Consider the following 17411-nt stretch of genomic DNA (forward strand, 5'->3'; position numbering starts at 1 on the left):
TAGTCATCGTGAGTTGAAGTGACGTCGGTAAGAACACTGCATTTTATATTTCTCTCTATCGCTATCATAACGCCCCCACCTCGTTTATTAATGCGATTTTTCACATATGTGTTATAGTTTGGCAGTGGCTCGTCACTGCTTTGATACCATGTTTCAGTCACCATCACTGTGTTGAAACGAAAATTAGGTGCAAAAAGGAGAGACTCAAACTCGTCCCCTTTGTTACGCAGTGATTGTGCATTAACGTCAAAGAAGGACATGCTTTTTTTTTTTTTTCTGAGCAGACGCAGGGTTTAGAGTAGGTGGCATGAAGAATTGAGGCTTTGTTTGGCTGAAAAGGGAAGGAGGCGGGTTCATGTAGGGTGCGCAAAGTGCATTACTCACCCTGGCCCTGGCCCCTAAGTAGTTCATCAAATTCACTTTCCTTTGAGATTACTATCGTTGACAAGCCATCGTATTTCCTCACCAGTACTTTGCCATTTCGGTGCCAGGCATATTTGAAGTCATGTTTTTTTGCTTATTTCTTTGCGTGTTTTACCAGTTTGCGGTTGCTTTTGGTCAGGTTTTCGAGTATGTGCACTGTTACCATCTTCAATTTTTTTCCTGTTTGGCCACCACAGATCTCGGGTTTTGTGCTTTGCGAATCGGCAGATAATAGCAGGAATTGTGCCTGGTTTTGAAGGCATACGATGTATGGCATCCACATCGTCACATGATAGTGGCGGGAGCTGAACCGTAGCAGCAATGACATAAATTTTTCCTAGAAGGTCCTCTTTTTCAGTTTGGGGAATCCCATGAAACTGAAGGTTGACGCGCCTATTCCGCCATTCCAAGTCAGTAAGCTGAGTTGAGAGTGATTCAGTGCATTCACTTTTCTCTAGCCTTCCAATTCTTTTCCTGATTTCTGTTATTTCTTGCTCATTTGTTTCTACACGTTCAAGCAAACCAATCAGCTGATCAGACATGAATTGCACAGCTTTTTCCACATCGACAGTTTGTTTCAGTAGCATTAACACTTCCAGTTTTTTTGTTCATGGCTAGCAGCATATTCCACATGCTCTGTAGGTTTGGTTCTGCTACTGCGCTCTCAAGCGGTTGTGTATTGGCTTTCAGCCCTCTGCATTTAGGACATCTCCAAGTTTTTCGATAGTCTTTTTTTGACCTCAGTGTCGCTTCAGAAACGCCTGCACATTTTCCTAAGTGGAACACAGTGAGGCATATGCTGCCGGAAACGCCATTTCGATCTTCCACCACTGACTGGCATTCAGGACATTCAACATCATCAGGCATTGAAACACGCTTGGCAGCAGCAGCGGTCGAACAATTGACTAAGGTTAGCCATAAAAAAGGGAGAGTACCAACCAGCGACAGTAAAGAAAATGTATCAGAAGTATATCGTCGTGACCACTGCGGCCGCCAACGTGATCCTAGATGCCACGGTGGCCGCTTTTTATCGTGGTTTCACCGCTCTAACAGATAGAACGAAAATAAAAACAACACCACGGAGTGCGCTTCGTGGTGTTGTCTTTATTTTCGTTCTATGTGTTAGCGCGGTGAAACCACTATGAATAACCAACTGGGCTCAATTCTCGCCATTTCCGCTTTTTATCCTCGGTCAGTCGATGGTACCGCCGACAAACGGATCACCAATCCCTGGTTCCGATGAAGAGATGTTCGGGCGTGGCATGAGGACAGGCTCTTTTTCTTCATTTTCTTTTGCAGTAAAAGTTACGGCGTGTGTCAGCGGAAATCTGCGACAGTACAGAAAATGTATCAGAAGTATGTCGTCGTGACCACTGCTGCCGCCAATACAGGCGGAATTTAACTGTTCTGTAATAATCAAACCATGCATTCCTTCGACCATCCGAATTTTGTAAGCAAATCTGAGAATTTTATGTATATACTGGGCATAAACAGAAAGACTCCTGCACGAATCCTTAATTCCCGTTATGCCAAGCTAAAAAAAAAACAACAAAATTCAGCCATTATCTAGCTGCCATGCCCAAAAATAGCACTAGCTGTCAGCACTTTCAAAAACGGATAAGAAAGCTGGTCATTGTCCAAGGTGATGCATGCAAGCCTAGTTCCGGATGCTTGCGAATCAGATTTTTTTTTTGTCTTTCTTTTATAACTAGGAGATACAGATACACTGCGTCGAGCGTCGCTGTTGGCTACCTGCCGTACACAAGCTTGAACGGGGTCGCTCTGGTTGTCTCCTGGACTGCCGTGTTATATGCGAAGCTCATGTACGGCAAGATGGCGTCCCAGGTCTTGTGTTCAGCGTCGACGTACATGGCGATCATATCCGTGACGTTTTGTTCAGGCGCTCCATAAGGCCATTGGACTGGGGATGGTACGCAGTTGTTCTTCGATGGCTTGTATGACTGTATTCCAGGATGGGTTGCGTCAACTCTGCCGTAACCACCGTTCCCCTGTCCGTGATTAGCACTTCTAGGGCGCTGTGTCGCAAGAGAATTTGTTCGACAAAACATTTGGCGACTACCGCGGTACCATTGGGTAGTGCTTTTGCTTCGGCGTAACGGGTAAAGTACTCAGTGGCCACGATGATCCACTTGTTACCCATAGACGAAGATGGAAAGGGGCTGACGAGATCCTTCCCAATTTGTTGAAAGGGCCTGATTGGGGGCGGAATCGAGTTTAGTAGTTCTGCTGGTCTGATCGGCGGTGTCTTGCGTCGTTGGCACTCACGACGCGTCTTCACGTAGCGGGCAATTTCGGCAGGCAGTTGCGGCCAGTAGTACTTCTCCTGGATTCGACGCAACGTGCGCGCAAATCCGAGATGACTTGCTGTGGGCTCAACGTGCAACGCCTGCAGAATTTCCTGTCGGAGGTTTTTAGGCACTACAAGAAGCTGCGCGGTCCTGTTGGGTGGGAAGTTCTTCACGAGGAGGCCATTGCTTAACGCGAACGATGATAAATGTCACCTGAACACACCAGGAGGATAGTGGTCTTTCCTTCTAAGTAATTGGCTAGCGCTTTCAGCTCAGGGTCTGATCGCTGTTGTTCTGCGAAACTGCTGGTGCTTACCGGTCCCAAAAAGGAGTCGTCGCCATCGTCCTTCGGGGAGCGTTGACGGGAGTGCGGCATAAGCAGTCTGCGTCGGAACGCGTCCGGCTCGACTTATAGACTACAGTCAAGTCAAATTCTTGAAGTCGTAGGCTCCATCCGGCAAGCCGACTGGAGGGATCTTTTAAATTAGCCAGCCAGCAGAGCGCGTGATGGCCGCTTACTACCTTGAATGGTCGGCCGTATAGGTATCAATCAATCAATCAATCAAAGTGATCTTTATTTGTATGAAATGAAATACATAAAGAATATTTGGACCGATAGCCGAGGAGCTAGTAGACGGTCCAGTACAGAATAAACTTGATCAGGCAGCCGTAATGAGGTTATACACACACACACACACACACACACACACACACACACACACACACACACACACACACACACACACACACACACACACACACACACACACACACACACACACACACACACACACACACACACACACACACACACACACACACACACACACACACACACACACACACACACACACACACACACACACACACACACACACACACACACACACACACACACACACACACACACACACACACACACACACACACACACACACACACACACACACACACACACACACACACACACACACACACACACACACACACACACACACACACACACACACACACACACACACACACACACACACACACACACACACACACACACACACACACACACACACACACACACACACACACACACACACACACACACACACACACACACACACACACACACACACACACACACACACACACACACACAAAGACTAAAACAGACAAACACAAAGAATCAACACGCACGGAGGAAAATACATTTCAGCAAGCAATTCATAGGCAATTAATACAAAACGCAAGCGCACACAAAAAAATGGGGGGGGGGGGGAGGGCGTGGAGGGGATCATAACTCTTCTTGGCTGTTAATAAAGAACATTTTGCAACTCATTTTAAAGCTACCTGCAAGCTTCACATTAATAGGCAACGTGTTCCAATGTTTTGCTCCAGAAAATTGCACTGAACGTTCTCCGTACACATTGTGCCAGGCAAGGGAGGTTGAAATTGCCATTTAATGCGTGTCTTGTATTGCGAGATGGTAACAAGAAAATACCAAGTGGCAAAGGAATACTAGTATTAATGATGTTATTTACCAATACACAGACTTTGTATTTAAGCATGCATTCTAAAGAAAGTACTCGATTTTCTAGAAATAAATTATTGTTGCTGCAGTTGGAAGATACGTGATATATTATACGCAATGCTCTCTTCTGCAGTCTCTGTAAGGGAAGTAGATAAGTTTTGTACGTTTGTCCCCAAAATTCACAGCAGTAGCTGATGTGGCTGTGAAATAACGAAAAATACAGGGAACGTAGTATGTTGTACGGGAAATACCTTTTCGCCTTGGTAAGCGCGTAGCAACTGAAAGCTAGCTTTTTAGATAGCTTATCTATCTGCTCTTGCCAGTGCAAGTGTTGGTCAAAGATGATACCAAGGTATTTGAAAGAACAAACTTGCTGAACACAATCGTTGTTTAGAAATATGTGAATCGTACTAGGGTCAATGTTTCTTCTCTTGGAGTGGAATACTACATATTTAGTTTTATCTACATTTATTGTTAGTTTATTAGCACGAAACCATTCTGAAACATTAAACAGTTCGGACGTTATCGTATTTTCTAGGCCTAAGAGTGACTAAGATGTGAACAAAAGAGCAGTGTCATCTGCATACATAAAGACTTTTGAAAATTGAACGGCCTGCGGTAGGTCGTTCACGAAAATGGAAAACAAAACAGGACCCAATACAGATCCTTACGGGACCCCACAAGTCACGGGTAGTAGTGTGGAGTGTCTGTCACTCAGCACTACTTTTTGTTTTCTGGCGGAAAGGTAGCTATCAAAAAACTGGAGAGAGGCATTATTAATACCACATGCTTTTAATTTTTCCAATAACTCTGAGTGACAGACGCACTCAAATGCCTTTTTTATGTCGAGGAATATTACTATTGCAATTTGATTTTTGTGAAGAGCAGTGTTAATATGGTGAGAAAGTGATGTGACAGCAATGGTTGTTGATTTGGCTGAGATAAAGCCATGCTGCTTAGCGCAGATTACATTATTATCAAGCAGAAAGTTGTTCAATTGTAAGGATATTAATTTTTCAAAAACAGTATTGATTATACTAAGCACAGATATGGGTCTGTAACTACTGGGGTCATTGGGATCTCCTGTCTTGTAGACTGGCACAACTTTCGCAATCTTCAAGTTTATTGGATACTGAGAGCTAACCATCGCATGGTTAATTATGTTGCATAAGGGGGTGCAAAGAATGTCGATATTGTCTTTTAGCACCTTCGATGGTATTCCGTCATAACCACAAGCTTTGTTTTCTCGCAGAGTTTTAATTACTGACCTCATTTCTTCTTCAGTTATCTCCCGGAAAGCGAAGGTATTATTTGTTGCTATAGGTCTTCCTAGGTGAGGCGTTGTTGAAGGAAAGCCATTAACCAGTTTTTTTCCTCGATCGACGAAATTATTATTGAAGGTATCAGCCATCTCCTCTGAGATTAAGTCTGGAAAGATGTGTTCTTTTTTCTTTAATCCAACAACATCGCTCACAATCCCCCATATCTTTTTGGAATTTCCTTCCTGTCTCATAATTAGATTAGTGTAGTATTGTTTCTTCGAGTTCCTCATCATGGCGACCGATTTGTTTCTGTAGCATCGAAACTGTTCCCTGTAATGCCTATTAGTCCGATTGTTTTTCCACTTATGATAGTATGAATCTTTCTTTTTCAGGACTTCATGTATAGCTTCTGTCATCCTAGGGCATATGCCATGGTCGTAGTTACGCCTAGTGTATGTGTAAGTGGATCGGTCAATGACGTCTGTGATTTTCCTTACCAGGTATTGATACTCAATATCTATGTCATCATCATGCACGCCTCGAAATGGTTGGTTTGGTTGGTTTGTGGGGTTTAACGTCCCAAAGCAACTCAGGCTATGAGAGACGCCGTAGTGGAGGACTCCGGAAATTTCGACCACCTGGGGTTCTTTAACGTGCGCTGACATCGCACAGCACACGGGCGCCTTGCTTTTCGCCTCCATCGAAAAGCTGCCGCCGAGGCCGGGATTCGATCCCGCGTCCTTGGGAACAGTAGCCGAGCGCCGTAACCACTGCGCCACCCCGGCGGGGTGCACGCCTCGAAATCGGTGCACTGAAGCAGCGATCGCACTTGAGCGTAATCGATTCGGGTCGTACGTTTTTTAAACTGCTTGGGAGGATAGAGCAAAGGGTCACAGGGATAAAGAATAAAGATGGGATTGTGGTCTGACATGGCAATGTCGCACACACCAGCAAACACATTTATGTCCTTGTTGCAAAGCACATGGTCAATCAGAGAGGCGGATTGGTTAGTGACTCGAGTTGGCTCATCTATAACATTTGTCAAGTTAAAGGACTGTATCAGCAAGAGGTAATCACGGCAATCATCTTTCAACAAATCAGTGTTGAAATCACCACAGACAATCAAAGACGATTTACCCGTCGCAAGTGATAATAGCGTAGTTTCCATTACGGAATAGAATTTGTTTAGACAAGCGCTAGGTGGGCGGTAAACAACACCTATAATGATGCCACACTTCATTTCAATGAACAGTGTTTCAACTACACCTGCTTCATAACCAGCATTGCATTTACAGCAGTAGTCAATCCCTTTTCGAACAAAAAGTGCGAGGCCACCACCCCGTGATACACTATCCCGCGGTCGCGAGAGAAAATTGTACCCTGGAATTTCAACAGTTTCACCTTGCTTGAGCCATGTTTCTGTCAGCGCAATAACATCAAAACGATACGAGTAATGGGACAGATAAGCAACCAAATGATCGAGGTTTTTCCTAGCACTCCGGATGTTGCAGTGTAACACAGATACCTGACCACGCCCAAGCCATTTGTTCTCGATTTGAGCAGAAGTGTAAGGCATTCGGAGATATAGCGATTACAGGGTAGCCTATTTATTACTGTACCTGGGCGAGGTCAGCCATCCGCGTCACCTGCAGTACGTGCGAGTTGTCTGTCTTGCGCATCAAGATTTTACCTTCTATGACCCAGGCATACTTCCAACCCTTCTCTTTTTTTGCCTTCAAAGCGTGGCCCAGCAGCACTTTCTTTGCCGGGCACAAATGCTCGTTTACATAGACTGGTGAACTCTTTTCTTCTGAGCTGTTGAAATCCAGGTGAAATGTGTTTAGTCTGTTTTTTGGCAGCTTTCAGCATTTTGTCTCTAGCGTTATAGGAATGAAATTTGACCACCACATTTGACTCTTTTTTGTTCATCGATGGCACTCGGTAAACGACATCAAGGTCACTGTCACTGATTTCAATTTGCAAATGGCGTGATATATCGGTGAAAGTGGCGACAAGGTTTTCACCCTGGACTACAGGAAGCCCCTTGATTTCCAGATTACTTCTCCTGCTGTACTGCTGCAAGTCAATCACCTATTTCTTCACGTCTTCTAGTTTTTTTTTAGAGGCGATCGTTGTCTTTCTTTATTTCTACGCTTTCAGCTTTCACATATTTCAGCTCCTTTTTCATTTCAACTATTTCTGCCTTAAGCTCCTCAAAAATTTTGTCAATGAACTCCAGGGATTTCCACACTGGCTCAAGCTCATCTTCAATTACCTTTTTGAGGGCCTCTTTCAGCTCTAGCTGATTTGTCTCAAAGTGTGCTGACATGTCAGCAAGTGCTTTCACGACTTCCTTTATAGTCGAAGGTGCCTTGTCTCCCATAATATCATGTACAGACGGACGGAGCAGTCCAAGACGCGCTATATAGCAAGAAGCACCTTAAGTAAAAGAAGGCTCACACACGTACCTGCACAGAATGAAGCAGGCAGTTAGTTGCAGCTCAACGTTACGGCGTCCTGGACTGCTCAGGAATGGTGCTGAGGGTGGGCTAGACAGCGGCTTTTATAGCCTTCCTGTGACGTCAATGGCCCTTCGAGCTGCGCAAGCGCAGCTGACTGCCGGATGATAAAGTGTCGCCGACGGCCCTCCAACAGCCCAACAGCAAAGCGCAGGCACAGCTGGTATCTGGCAGGCGCAGCACGTGGACGCTCAATGTAGGCAATAAGCAGAATTTCAGGCGATGGCTTGAAGATTTTTTTTCGATGACAGGCTGCACAGAATGAAGCAGGCAGTTAGTTGCAGCTCAACGTTACGGAGTCCTGGACAGCTCCGGAATGGTCGAAACTTAGAAGTGGCCCAGATGATCGCAAGGCACTCTTTCTCGGTCGCTGAGTAATTGACTTCGGCTTTTGTGAGGGATCTGCTAGCGTAGGCGATTACGTTCTCTTCTCCAGCACTCTTCTGGGCGAGAACGGCTCCTAGGCCCAGACTGCTCGCGTAGGTCGGAATTTCGGTCTCGGCGTTAAAACCAAGCGGCCAAGTACAGGAGGGCACTGCAGGCGGCGCTTAAGTTCGTCGAAGGCTTCTCATTGCGTCGCTTTCCATTTAAAAGGTACGTAAGCCTTTGTAAGCTGCGTAAACGGTTCGGCGATGCGCGAAAATTTTGACAAATCGTCGATAATAAGCACACAACCCAAGGAATCGGCGCACAGCTTTCTTGTCGACAGGCGGTGGGAAGTGTGCGATTGCAGCTGTTTTCTCCGGGTCTGGGCGAACACCATCCTTGCTAACAATGTTACCTAGGAGCCGCAGTTCTTCGTAAGCGAAGTGGCACTTCTCTGCTTTTAGCGTTAGTCCCGATGACTTGATGGCTTCCAACACTGTCTGCCGCTGTTTCACGTGGTCTTCAAAGTTTGACCAGAAGACAACGACATCATCCAAGTATACCAGGAAAATCTGCTACTTCAAGCCCATCAGCACAGTGTCCATTACTCGTTGAAACGTCGCTGGTGCGGAGCGGAGGCCAAATGGCCTCACCTTGAACTCGAAAAGGCCGTTGTCACCCGTTAATAATTATAAGGATTAACGATGCGCCCTTAACGGTGCGCACACTCCCAGACACCCTTAGAGTGAGGGGGGGGGGGGTAGCTGTTCCGGTCACAAAAGAGATGCCCTTGACCTGCGAGACAAGCTCAGCCGGAATTCAACTACTGTGTAGGTACAGAAGGGGGGGGGGGGGGGGGGTGGCCGTTTGGTGCCCAGCTTTCGCTGGTTCAAGCCAGAGTAAGGGTTGGAGTCAGAAGTAACAAAGAAAACAAACTTTATATACAGCAAGAGACGATACAGAGGAATACACAAACACTAAAATGGGAAAGACGAGAGGTTCACAGAAAAAGAAACGCTAAGCATGCAACTACAGAGGAATTCAATAACACAGAGGCTGTACAACTCCCATCAAACACGAAGGAGTCACATAAACAAACACCAAATTGTTCACCAGGCACTGTTGCAGTCCGATGCCTCAAGAGTTACGATGTGGTCGCCATACAGGACGAGCGCCGCTCCCTTTAGGTCCGTGGACATGCCAGCAGCGGGTGATCCCCGGGAGTCAAGTTGTCGCCCTTGCGAACACGCCGCAACCACTGACTGACTACACAAGCGGCGCGGCCTCCATAAATAGGGCGCGCCGCGTCTGTCTGTTAAGGCGCGCTAAGGCTAGCGCGCACACACACTTAGCTTTGCTGGTTAGAGCCCTCCCTTTTCCTCCCGTCGAGCCGCGCGTCGTCATTGGCTAGGACCCATAGAAATTTCCGGAGAGCTCTGGCATATTCCAGACTGATGAATCACCGTCATCGCCGGGTGATGAGAAAGAGGACGACGGCGACGCGTACAAAGCTACGCGCTCTCTCGCGTTGGTAAGGAGGCTTTTCTCGAACTTTGGTAGAAATATCCATGCGGCGCCGCGCCGGCTTGATAAAAATGTGCACCGATTTCGTGACAGCCGTCTGGTGATGAATGCGGTCTTCTTGCGATCTTTTTCGTCGACCTCAATTTGCCAATATCCGCTCTTCAGGTCCATCGATGAGAAGTACCTTGCAATGCAGAGCCGGTTCAGTGTGTCGTAGATGCGGGGAAGTGGGTAGACATCCTTCTTAGTTATGCTACTCAAGCGACGGGAATCAACGCAGAAGCAAAGTGTGCTGTCTTTCTTCTTCACCAAAACGACTGGTGCCGCCCAGGGGCTGTTGGATGGCTGGATCACGTCATCACGCAGCATTTCCTCAACTTGGTCGCGTATGACCTGGCGTTCTCGTGGCGATACACGGTAGGGGCTTTGACGTAGTGGTCGAGTGTTTTCGTCCGTGATGATGCGATGCTTTGCCAACAGAGTTTGCCGCATCTTCGACGCTGAAGAAAAGCACTCACTGTAGTTTTCAAGAAAATGGCGATAAGGTCATGCCTGTCTCGGGGGAGTGCTGGATTAATGTCGAAACTGGGCTGCTTGGCTCGTTTGGGTGCATCGTCTTCAAGTTGGCTGGGAAGCGCGAAGACGACTCGGGTGTCCGCTAGCTGGTCAAGGAAAGCGATCGTCATGCCCTTGTTCAGGTGCCGGTATTCGTCGGTGATGTTCATGACGAGCACATCTGCTTGTCCATCACGGAAAAGGACAATGAATCTAACGATGCCAAGTCCTCTATCCAGTAACAACTGAGTGTTTCCTTCGACAACCTCTTCCATGATTTCGACTTCTGTTGTAACCACAGGGACGATTACGCTTGATCGTGGTGGTACGTTCAATTCTCCGTCGAGGATGAGAGCGACGTGATGCGTCGAAGTTCTCGTAGCAGGTATGTCTTTGTCGGTCGAGAGCTTGGTGAGTTTGGATCGGAGGTCGATGATCGCTCGATGTTCGTTCAGAAAATCCATGCCCAGAATCACATCGCGGGCACAGTGCTGTAGGATGACGAAGCTGGTAGGGTAGGTACGTCCATTTACTGTAACCATTGCGGTGCATCGCCCCGACGGCGTAATAAGGTTACCACCAGCGGTGCGGATTAGCGGGCCGTCCCAAGTAGTCATCACTTTCTTGACCTGGGCGGCGAAAGCTCCACTGATGACAGAGCAGTCGGCACCGGTGTCCACTAGGGCGGTAACCGTGCGGCCGCCGACAGCAATTTCAAGGTCGCTTGTTCGCGTCCTTGTATTACACGTTGGCTTCAGTGTCCGATCTCTGCTTCGTCTTGTGCTGAGGTCGCAGCCGGGGCATACCGTCGTAACGTCTCTGGGCGACGATGTCAACTTGAAGCCTGGTCGTGACCTCGTCGATGTTCTCGTCCTATGGACCGGCGATTTAATGGCTGCGTCGTCGTCACTCATCGTCGACGATGGAGAATCTGCGTGTTTTCGCCATGAAGCAATTTCACCTCCAAAGGTTGCTTTGTTTAGGTTCCCCTGCGAGGGCTTGGGGACCTTCGCGCACACTCTCATCCTAGTTACGGCCTGGCGACGCAAAACGGGCCCTGTACGGTGATGGAGACCTGAGCCGACGGCTTGGAGGCGCAATCTCACCGCTACGCTGATAGTTGTCGATTTCGTGCCGTCGTTCACCTGGGCGTGGTCGTGAAGCGTCGACTGCAAATCCGCGGAGACCGCTTCGTCGGTACGGGCAGTGGCGCAGAATGTGGCCGGCCTCACCGCAGTGGAAGCATAATGGCCGGTTGTTCGCTGTTCTCCAGAAGTCACACTTCCTGGGGCTTGGGGGTTGTTGGTAGGCCAAAGGGCGGCTTTCAGAAACAGGACGTTAGCGGCGAGGGCTTGGAAAGTCATCACGTTGGGGCGCAGGGCGACGTAATGCAGCAGCATAGTTCATCGCTGTTGCCTCTTATGCCGGAACTGTCGCGGCCGTCGCTTGAGGTATGCCCAGCGCCTGCTGGACTTCTTAACGGACGACGTCCGCGAGCGTGGCCACCTGGAGTTGTTGCGATGATGGCAACAATCGGCGGAGCTCCTCTCGCATGATCTCCCGGATGAGGTCTCGAAGGTTCTCTCCGCTTGCAGATGCGCTGGGGTAGTGGCTTGAGTAGTATGGTGGAAGTGGTCGCTCGTAGTGGCGCATCCGGGTGTCCAACGTTATCTCGATGGTCGATTCTTCACTTTCAAATTCTTCCACAGTTTTCGGCGGGTCGCGGACAAGCCCTGCAAGAAGCGACTTTTTAACGCCTCGCATTAAAAATTTCACTCTCTCACCTTCGGTCATGTTAGGGTCGGCGCGGCGAAACAGGCGCTTCATCTCTTCTACGTAAACCAGCACGGGCTCGTTTGGTAGTTGAATTCTTGATTGGAGGAGGGCTTGAGCTCTTTCTTTTCGGGCGTAACTTGCAAAGGCCATCAAAAACTGTGCTTTGAATATCTCGCAATCTTTGAAAGACGTCTTCGAACAAAACTTTCGAACAAAACTCGGGCATGGGTTTGAAGAACAAAGTAGACTTGCCTGAGTTTCGCAGTGTTGTTTCAGCCATTGAATCCTGCCACATGGTCGAAAAGGTCTATCCAGTCTCCCGCATCTTCATCCGGTCGTCCATGGAAGCAGGGGGGCTCACGGAGTTGGACAAAAACAACCGGTGCTGTAGGCTGGGCCATATTAAGCGTCGATTTCTTCCGAGATCAAATCGGGTCCGGCAGCAGACCTTGTTCTGGTTGGAGTCCTAGAAGCCGGCGACTGGTTCGGTAGCCTGTTGGCTCGTCCTTCAGGGTAACAGGAACAAGGCTAGGGTCTTCGCTTGAAGGATCAAAGGCAGTAACTCCACCAGATGTCATGTAGGGGGGACAAGGCCGTAGACACCAAAGGAAGACTCAGGTTTGATGGTATTGAAGTTAACTGCTTATTGGGCTTCCTTGCACCCGCAAAAGAACTAAGCAACTCGGCGGCGGCGATGGCAACAATCATGCTCGTCAATCGTCGAACAATAAATGCCCGTTGCACTCGTCAACGTTCAATTTAAAGGCTGCTCAGAACAATCTAGATAACGTCGCAAATTGCTAGTAGCACAACCTGGAACATTGTAGAAAAATGCGTGAGGGATCGGAATCTTCGAGACAGATCTCGGCGCGTCGTTCGCAACAAAGAAAATGATAACGCGTTGTATCGCGGCAACGAGCATTAACAAACACGGGATACAGAATTGATAACCGCGCCAGAATAACAATGATAAGGCCGCAAGCCGGCGGCTGTTAAAAAACAACAAATATAGTTTTGAAGGTTTTGCGGCAATAGTTTGCGCTCTTCTTGCCTACCCTGTTTATTTTTTCCAGTGCGGTTCTTTCTGTGCTCAACTTGTTCCTACAATAGTATGCACCAACACGCCCAACAAGAAGTTCTTCTAAACTACCTGTCTACTACAGAGGGCCCTTTTATGAATGGTCCTCCTTCACCTTTGCAACTCCACGCCTGTGTGAACCTCATCCTCAGCTCAACATGTGGTGCCATGTACTTCGCCTTTTGCCTGCGAAAGGGACTCATACCTGAAGATGTAAGTTCCACGTTCGGCATCCTGAAACCAAGAGTGGGCCTTTTAAAACGCATATGTACCTCAGATAACAACTTCAGCGCCAAGTGCGCAGGTTCCAAGATATATTGCGAACGCTTTGCCATGCCCTAGACCAGGCCTGGTTAGCTGAAATCAAGCTACGCGCTGCCAGAAGGTTTGCTACCCAGTTGGCAGAATTCCGGTGGGTTCTGTGCCTACACGAAGTCTGGGCGCGTGAGAAAACAACGGCCAAGACGAGCCGCCCGGCCAGAAGGCCTTCAAGTTTTGGGAGATGTCGCGATACTTGAAGATGTTGCTTGTATCTTCAGCAAGGGTCGAAAGTACAGTTACGAGCCCAGGGTCCTAGCTCACGACCTGCTAGCGCTTAACCGGCGCGTATCAAGCAAGGCTGACGAAGAGCATCGTGAAAGGTGTCTCCTGAAAAGGGTAGAAGCTCTAACAAGAACGCTGACCGCTAAGTCAACCGCACACCAGAGACCCAACCAGAAGTGTTGTCACGATCTTCAGAAAAAACAATCCCGGTTACTACAAGCGGATAAGACTGGAGGGTTCGTCGTCTTACGAGAAGAAGCTTACAACAAAAAGGGAGGCCAAAAGATCTCAAAGAACTTTGTACGCGTGAAACCCCAGTGCCACAAGAATTAATTGAGCAGAGCCGCGGTACTCTGCACGAATCTTGAATTAACCAAGCTTGCAAGATCGGTAATTAATTGCAGAAAGAAAGCGCAGTCGGTTTTCTTCACCGCAAAGATCCACAAGGACTCAATGCCGTTCAGAACATTTGTTAGCCAGAAGGGTTCTTGGCAGGTATCAATAAGCCAGTATTTGCAGAAACAACTGAGTCAGTTACAAATAGAGGACCTATTGGTTACAAAAAACTCTGGTGATGTTTTACGTTTCTTGAATTCTAACGCTCTATTGGCTATGCATTCTCTGTTGATGTGGAAGATATGTTTTATTTTGTGCCTCTTCAGTTAGAGAATGCATTCAAGCGAACGGCGAAGTAAGATTTCAGAACTCAGCCGATGTGTCAGCAGACAGCTTCATTTCTTTGTTAGAATTTTATTTGCAAGCCACCTTTATTTCTTTTAACGATGGCTTTTATATTCAACGACAAGACGTTTGCATTGGATCCTGCGTTTCACCGATACTTTGTGGTATACTTTTAGCCGCTATTCACCGATCCCTGAATCGGGGGTTTACTAACAAGGGGGTACGTAGGCCGTTTAGATACGTTGACGATTTTTTAATTGTTTTATCCAAACAAAAAAAATCCTTTGACTCGCACTCATTGAGTGAATAACAATTTAACTCTTTTTAAACGTTATGGGAAGGGTTTAAAGTTTACGCATGAACTTCTGACGCAAACTGCACTGCAGTTTTTAGATATTACCTTAGAGTTTTTTATCACGTCTGCTGGCACCACGCTCCAAGAGGGCAGAAAGGGCTCCTTCTTTACGATTCTGCCCATTCAAAGATAGTTAGGAGAGTCATAGCCAGCTCGTGCCTAGAGTCTTCTCTTACGAAGTCTTGCACGCATGCAATGAAGACCAGCTTTGATAACCAAAGAAACAGGCTGCTTTCAGCCGGCTTCCCCTGCGAGGTCATCTCTGCTGTAGGTGAGAACCTTCTTGAGAAGGAGAAAAAAGAAAACAGCGCCCACAGTACGGAGTGCTTGCCCCGAAGAAAGACTAAGGTCGTCCCGTACATGCAAAAGATCGCCCACAACATAAAAAAGTGGCAAGCAGGCATGGCATCCCTGTGGTTTTTTCAGCTGCACGAAAGATCGCAGGGTTATGCCCTAGGATCAGTGCGGAAGACGCTCGACGAAGAGCATTTGATGTTAAACATGCCGAAAGATTCGTCAAATGTGCCACGGGCGTTGTGTACTAGATCCCACTCAAATGCGGACGCGTGTATGTGGGCCAGACAGGACGCTGCGACAGTGAACGGGCAGGGGAGCATCAGCGTTCAATTAGAAATAGAGAAAGAGCAAATTTGCCTGCTCATTGCATTGCATGCGTCGGTTGTGAACCAATGTTTACAAGCATTAGAATTCTAGGCGGGAGTAGTGACCAAGTAGCCCATGAAATTCTAGAAGCGTATCATACCAAGAAAAAAAGGCGATAATTGTATTAGTTACACTTCTGTTTCCTTGTATAATATGGAAAGGAATTTTTTGAGCGGCTTTGGGTGATTGTCGCGCAGGTTGTGATTTGCCCTCTCATTCTTTCTGCAATTCCCGTTTTGTAGGCATGTGTACAGACTGTCTATAGATGCAGGCTGAAACGAATAAATGAAATAGTTGATAGTTCGCGCTCTTTCTGCCTACCTGTGTTTATTTTTTCCTGTGTGTGTCTTTCTGTGCTCAACTTGTTCCTACAATAGTACACACGAACTCGCCCAACAACAACTTCGTCTAAAGTTCTGTATATCTTCAGACGTGTGTACTGTAAATCAGGATATTTCCTAGCCTTCGCTCCCTTTTCAGGTTTTGGCTGGCCCCAGATACTTTATTATTGTCCTTAAAGTTGATGCAGTAATGCCCATTGAATGCAGGAAAAGATTGAGGAGGTGGTAACTTAGGCTTTCTGCCTGCCACATATTTGGCGTTCTTCTTACCTACAGGTCTCACGTAACTATGTGGACGCTGATGTTCACTCCCACTCTACCGTGCTGCCTGCTGGCCGTTCTTCAGCACCTTCCACACCTTATGTGATTCTCCTAGTAATATCCCTAATCAACATGCTCTCTGAGCAGTGAAAATGCACATGGACATTCCTCCATCATGACTTCAGCCTCCTTGTGCTGTTCATCGACACGCCTCGCATTTTGCAGTTTGGGACCAACTACTACACCACCGCAACAACTTTTCCAACAGCTGTTTTAAATGGCTGCCTGTAGTTACATGCACCTTACACCGAGAAGCCTGTGATTTGTGACATGCCACACCACAACACACCCACGCTGGCGTTCTCGCAACATACAAACGTTTTTGGCTGCAGTTATACTGGTGCTCAATGTTAACCTTTGTAAAGATGGATGAGTGCTCATGTCCCTACTGCCAATGCTACTACTCCATGCCAGCAGAATGGAAAGTTGAGCTAGTTGACAGCGGTTCACGAAGAATAAGAGGGCGCGAACGGAACGTAGACTTAGGCGCTTGTCCTGTTGTTTTCTTCTCCGTGTCTACGTTCCGTTTGCGCCCTCTTATTCTTCGTGAACTCCATTCTAGTCCTCACTAGCACTGCAGAAGCTTCACTGGAAAGATGCAAAATCCTAAGCGTTTCTGTTGCTGTTGCGACTCTAAATGTGGCAACATCATTTTAATTTTTTTTTTTTTTGATCTGTCATGCCGCTTCAAGGATTTGTCCAACGCTATGCTCGCAGACCTCATCCACACTTGTCTAGATAGCGTATGCGTGTATTTACCTAGGTTAAATGAAGAAGCCGCTGAGATGGTTGTTCATGAAAACACAAATGTTCAGTCTATACCGCGAGAGTGATTTGCAGCTTGAACTTGTTGAAGATAAAAATGTTTACTGCCCAGCACGAGACTGTGTCGAAGTTTTAAATTAGGCGGGATTGGCTGCAACCCTAATATAGAGCTTTGTTCGTTCTAGCATGGGTTTAAGAACCAATCGCTCCAGTGGTTTTGTGTTTTTATGTGTCCGTTCATACAGGCAGGCTCATGAGAGAAGAGAAACCTTAAAACTGCAGCAATTCTGGCAAAGGAAACACAGGTGTGGTATCTGCCATGTCCCACCGTTCTTAATGTGCATAAAGCAACGCTGCAGGAAACATAAGCGTTTTACCTGCCGTCTCCAACTTCCTTAAGTTTGC

At 47.3% G+C, this 17411-nt stretch overlaps 1 protein-coding gene across 5 annotated transcripts in view; it reads left to right on the forward strand.

Moving 5' to 3' along the window:
* LOC146180438 (putative peptidoglycan muropeptide transporter SLC46) overlaps nucleotides 1-17411 on the forward strand; it is a 195492-nt gene that overhangs the window by 96871 nt on the left and 81210 nt on the right. The window lies entirely within an intron of this gene.

The sequence above is a fragment of the Amblyomma maculatum genome, chromosome 8 (assembly GCF_055883805.1).
Source record: "Amblyomma maculatum isolate TAMU_Amacu chromosome 8, ASM5588380v1, whole genome shotgun sequence".
In the NCBI taxonomy this organism is placed as follows: domain Eukaryota; kingdom Metazoa; phylum Arthropoda; class Arachnida; order Ixodida; family Ixodidae; genus Amblyomma; species Amblyomma maculatum.